We start from the raw sequence: 6145 nt of genomic DNA on the forward strand, positions 1-6145 counted from the left end.
ACTGTGGAAAGCATTGGAATCAACATGGGCCAGCATCCCTGTGGAAAGCTTTCGACGCCATGTCGAGTCCATGCCCCAACGAATTGAGGCTGTTCTGAGGGCAAAAGGGAGTGCAACTCAATGTTAGGAAGGTGTTCCTAATGTTTTTTTATACTCAGTGTATATCGGCTTAATCGGAAATTACCTTTACATTTCTATCCCACAATCTGTAACTCTTCAGTGATACAGAATGAATAGAGCCCCTAGGCCTTAATCTGGAATAACCTCATCCAAATTATTTTGTGCCCTTTTCAAATCAAATCAAATCAAAGTGTATTTGCCACATGCGCCGAACACAACAAGTGTAGACTTGAAGTGGTTACCTACAAGCCCATAACCAACAGTGCAGTTTGTGACCCTTTACAGAGGGTAACAGACTTTTTGTCTGTTGGTAGGTTTATCCAGGATATTTGTTTGTGCTGGTTCCTTCTTCACACACGGAATGAAGATGCCTCCATTTACCTCTTCGGAATCCCTCAGCAGTTGCCGTGGAAACCAGAAGAAATGACAGACTTCATGGAATATTGGGTTTCTGACATTTAATGTGCACAAAAACAAGTTATCATGCCTCTGGTCACAGGTTAAACATCATGACAGACACACTGTATTAACATGTTTTTTTTTAAAAATCGATTTATTTTTTGGCACCATGTAGAGTCCATGCCCCAATGAATTGAGGCTGTTCTGAGGGCAAAAGGGGGTGCAACTCAATATTAGGAAGGTGTTCCTAATGTTTTGTACACTCATTGTATAGTTCAGTGACATTTGTCATAGATCAGCATTTATATTTGCTGTCGTGTCAATTCAGCAGGTCTTTTACTTTTTTCTCTTTAGTTCATTCTCTTGGTTGTTGGTGCATTGGGGGGTTCTTGGGGGTGGGGAATGGAATTAATTGTATTAAAAAATATATATATATTCTTGGGGGGGATCTGTGGGGGGATCTTGGGATCTTGGAGGGTTCAGGTTCATGTTTTTTAGCCTGGTGGGAGATTGGTCAACATGCCCTTGAGCAGGGCATTGACCCTGGATGCTTCTGTGTGTCCCTCTGAATGGGACTGTTGGATGACTGGTATGATGTAGTTGTTGAGCGGCTTCACTGCAAGTACATTGCATGTTTCAGATATTCAATGAAAACATTCTTTTTTCTTAACAAACAAAAAAACATTTCAGCAGGTATCTACTGTCATAGTGAAACTGTGGTGTCTTGTCATTGTACATATCCCGTCATATAGGTCTATGGACTGTTGATGTGGCTCAGTGGTTCTGGTGCCTTTACATATCTGCGATGGTGGGCAGAAGGCACGCTCGTACACGGGCCTCCATCCAGGCACAGGGACAATCTGACATCCACTGAGAGATCAGGGAACGTTTGGCCGTGGAGCTCTCCCTTTTCCTCTCCTCCTTCCTCTCTTTCCCTCTCCCTTCAACCCCCCTCGTTTTCTTTGTTAATAAACGGGCTACTTATCCTAGCCTGTAGCTGTTCTGCAGAGTCCTGTGTAGGTGTGCATGTCTGTGAGGGCTGTGTGGTGAGGTAAGAGAGAGAGGGGGCACATTGGCTGTATCACGGAATTTGGGACAGCTGCTCTTACGTTGCTGCTGGATGGCAGAGGGGCAAGAGCGGGGTTAACTGTGTGCCCGTGGGCAGGACTGGCCCTCAGACACCACCCAGTGTCTCCTCAAACCCAATCACTGCCTCCCATTCCCTGATTGACAGGTGGAGTGGGTGGGGCTGCTGTACAGGAATTCTAAAGGATCTGACGCACCATGGCGACCAAACGCAGGCTTGCTACAGTTGGAATCTTTCTCCTGTCCTCCGCACACAGTAATGTGGTCAGAGTACATCCCAGGCTCCACCCTGTCCTTACCATGAGCCTTTCCCCTGTGACAAAGTGCAGTGGTCTTTGGAGAGTTTTCATCTTGCACAGCGAGCCGCAGCAGCCTCGGCCTGTGGTGCAGCGAGTCCTGCTGGCGAGGGTAGATAATGTCATTGCTGGGAAGGGAGGTGGGGTGAGCCAGGTGGCATATGGACAGCAGGTAGTCCTCTGAGGAGAGAGTGTGTGGGCAGGGCCCTGGGTGAGTGGTAGGCTGGGAAGAGTGGAGGGTGTTGGACTGGTTAATCTGATTCAACTGGTTCATGTCTCTGACTAGGTCCTCGTAGCCCTCTCTGATGGTGGGAAGTTGTAGTCTCCTCTTCTGGGACAGGAGTTTGGATCTAGGACGCATGGCTGCTGGGAAAGAGAGAGACAGACATCTGTCAGTAAGAGGTAATGTTTGAATCATATCTGAGTGACTTTGTCCTCATGAACGCAGGGTCTGACATTTGGGAAATGGTATCTTATTAAATACTCTGATTAATCACATTTCATAACTGCTCCTTTCAACGGTCCCCACAGAACCACATCAACACCATTCTATACCTGGTAACCTAAGCCACAAAGATCCCCGTCTCCCCTACTCCTATTTCTTTACACAAATCCATGCTCTCCTCTCCTCTCTGTTTGCTCAGGAGGAGTTGTGTAAATATGACCGTAAGACAAACACACCGTGTCCATGAGAAACATAGCTATGTAAACACACTGGTATATACACAGAACAAAAATATAAATGCAACATGTAAAATGTTGGTCCCATGTTTCATGAGCTGAAATAAAATATCCCAGAAATGTTCCATATGCACAAAAATGTATTTCTCTCAAATGTTGTTAGTGAGCATTTCTCCTTTGCCAAGATAATCCATTCACCTGACAGGTGTGGCATATCAGGAAGCTGATTAAACAGCATGATAATTACAGAGGTGCACCTTGTGCTGGGGACAATAAAAGGCCACTCTAAAATGTTTTGTCACACAATTGGCATGTGACTGAAGGAATGTCCACCAGAGCTGTTTCCAGATAATGTCATGTTCATTTCTTTACCATAAGCTCTCTCCAACGTCGTTTTAGAGAATGTGGCTGTACGTCCAACCAGCCTCACAACTGCAGACCACGTGTAACCACGCCTGCCCAGGACCTCCACATCCGGGTTCTTCACCTGTGGGATCGTCTGAGACCAGCCAGCTGGACAGCTGATGAAACTGTGGGTTTGCACCACCGAAGATTTTCTGCACAAACTGTCAGAGACCATCTCAGGGAAGCTCATCTGCATGCTCGTCAACCTCACCAGAGTCTTGACCTGACTGCAGTTTGGCGTCATAACCGACTTCAGTGGGCAAATGCTCACCTTCAATGGCCACTGGCACACTGGAGAATGGATGAATCTCGGTTTCAACTGTACCGGGAAGATGGCAGACAAGCCTGTATGGCGTTGAGTGGGTGAGCCGTTTACTGATGTCACGTTATGAACAGAGTGCTCTATGGTTGAGGTGGGGTTATGGTATGGGCAGGCATAAGCTACGGACAATGAACACAACTGCATTTTATCAATGGCAATTTGAATGCACAGAGATGCCGTGACAAGATTCTGAGGCCCATTGTCGTGCCATTCATCCATCGATCACCTCATGTTTCAGCATGATAATGCATGGCCCCATGTTGCAAGAATCTGTACACAACTAAAAATGTCACATTTCTTCCCTAGCCTTCATACTCACCAGACATGTCACCCATGTTCTGGATCGACGTGTACAACAGCGTGTTCCAGTTTCTGCCAATGTCCAGCAATTTTGCACAGCCATTGAAAGCAGTGAGACACCATTCCACATGCCACAATCAACAGCCTGATCAACTCTATGTGAAGGAGATGTGTCGCGTTGCATGAGGCAAATAACCAGAAATGGACTGGTTTTCTTCCCTACCAGTTATGTGAAATCCATAGATTAGGGCCAAATTAATGATTTCTTTATATGAAATGCAACTCAGTAAAATCTTTGAAATTGTTGCATGTTGTGTAAATGTTTTTGTTCAGTGTAAATACCATAAATACCAAACCAGTCACCCAGAACCATACAGAACTACATACTCAAACCTATATTTTCTTATGGAACCCATGTTATTTCATCCCTGACAGCAGCCTGCAGAGTATTTCAGTCCGGACCTCAATGACAAAAATAGCTCCAGCCAAACCCTAAAAGCCAGCCTCTCCCTGTATCCCTCAAGGTGGAACGGCTGTTAAATATAGAACCACACCTAGTTGGTATACAGTGATTCAGACCAATACTAGCATTGTTACTATACACAGAAAATATATATAGCAACAGGGTTGGGGAGTAACTGACTTCATGTAATTGGTTACATGTCATCTGATTACAAAAAAAAACTACCTGTAACTGTAATCAGTTACATTACCAGCAAAAATATTGTAATCTGATTACATATACTTTTAAAAACTAGATGATTACTTCTTGGATTACTGTTTTCTCAGTGACATTCAGTTCAGTATTGAAAAAAGGCGCAAGTTTAAATTTGTTACACCTGAGGGAGTCTGACCACAAGTCAGAGACAACTATGATGACCCACCAAATGCATTTGACAGATGGATCCTTTTTTCTCTTCTTCGAATGCCTTTAAAGGAGAAAGTCATCCAAAAGTAATCAGATTACGTTACTGAGTTTGGGTAATCCAAAAGTTATGTTACTGATTACAATTTTGGACAGGTAACTAGTAACTGTAACGTATTACATTTAAAATATTACCTACCCAACTCTGATTACCATCATGTCTATATTCTAATACAGTAGTTATAACTGTAGGCTATTGTAATGGTCTTCGGCACCACTGTCTTGCAGACTCACCTGTAATAAGAGTCGTAGAGTGTATATCCGAGTCTCTTCCTCTTTCTCTGTTCTTTGCTACTGTAGTGTATATCCAGGTTTCTCGCGTCAACTCTTTAGTCAACTCTTTAGTAGAATGTGTGAATCTCTGTGAAGATAAGATCTGTGTCTTCAAAAAAAAAGAGAATTAGCGACGCTCGTCTCTGAGTGCTCTCTGTAGTTCTGTTTCCGACTGTGTCTGTCCTGAGGCAGCAGTAGAATGTAGATGTATCTCCTCCCTCTCTCTCTCTCTCATTTGCTCCCTCAATCTGCCCTCCTTCCCTGATTCTAAATATAGCACCGTCCTCCATTTCCTATCCCAGAGCACTGTCATTGGATGCTTGTGTTGATGGATAGAGACAGAAAGAGATGGAGGTAGATGAAGAGATTGAGAAAAATAGAAATAGAAGTCGAGTGGGGAGTTCCAAAAGAGCAGAAGTAGGAACGGGGGAACAGATTGAGAGTTGTGAAAACAGGAAAAGTCTAAATCTACCCCTGTTCATTACCAGGCTGTAATTGGCTCCGGTATAGAATAAAGCTGGTATACTAGACCAATGCTTATCTGATACAAAGTGTCTTGATAAAACATAGAACCCCTATAAAGTGGTACTGTAGCATGTGGTAGAATGTAGCCTCAATATCTCTGATAATGTTACTGATGCCATAATGTGTGAGGTTGGCCTTATGTGTGTGTGTGCCCTGTTGGGCTGAGTGCTCTATTCCTGTCCTTCTGCTCTTTGAGTCCAACAATGAATAGAGATGGAGATGGGCGGTCTATTTACCCTGATCAGCTGCTCCCATCAAGGAGCTGTTGACGAGTTGGGTAACAGCTTTGAATTTTCAGAGGTACCACTTTAAACCCACTACACCCTCTTCTGAACATCTTGACCCAATTCACAGCAACAACAATATGAACCATTACGTACAGTGAGTGTACAAAACATTAGGAACACCTCCTCTTTCCATGACATAGACTGACCAGGTGAATCCAGGGGAAAGCTATGATCCCTTATTGACTTCGCCTGTCAAATCCACTTCAATCAGTGTAGATGAAGGGGAGGTTACGGGTTAAATAAGGATTTTTAAGCCTTGAAACAATTGAGACTGTGTATGTGTGCCGATTGTGTATGCTGTGTATATGGATTGTGTATATGTGCCGTTCAGAGGGTGAATGGACAAGACAAAAGATTCAAGTGCCTTTGAACTGGGTATGGTAGTAAGTGCCAGGCGCACCAGTTTGAGTGTGTCAAGAACTGCAACGCCGCTAGGTTTTTCACGCTCAACAGTTTCCTGTGTGTATCAAGAATGGTCCCACCACCCAAAGGACATACAGCCAACTTGACACAAATGTGGGAAGCA

General features: G+C 44.1%; 1 long non-coding RNA gene across 2 annotated transcripts; it reads right to left on the reverse strand.

The window, feature by feature from the left end:
• Window positions 1-558: 558 nt before the first annotated feature.
• Window positions 559-5773, reverse strand: LOC112220756. 2 transcript variants are annotated; one of them, XR_002948917.2, is made up of 2 exons: window positions 4769-5773; window positions 559-2264 (listed from the first exon to the last, which is right to left on the reverse strand). It is a non-coding gene; the product is annotated as an uncharacterized LOC112220756 (long non-coding RNA). The 2 variants fall into 2 exon arrangements; XR_002948918.2 differs by having other exon boundaries at window positions 559-2267.
• Between the last annotated feature and the right edge of the window lie 372 nt (window positions 5774-6145).

This window comes from Oncorhynchus tshawytscha, linkage group LG21, assembly GCF_018296145.1.
Source record: "Oncorhynchus tshawytscha isolate Ot180627B linkage group LG21, Otsh_v2.0, whole genome shotgun sequence".
Taxonomy (NCBI): Eukaryota; Metazoa; Chordata; class Actinopteri; order Salmoniformes; family Salmonidae; genus Oncorhynchus; species Oncorhynchus tshawytscha.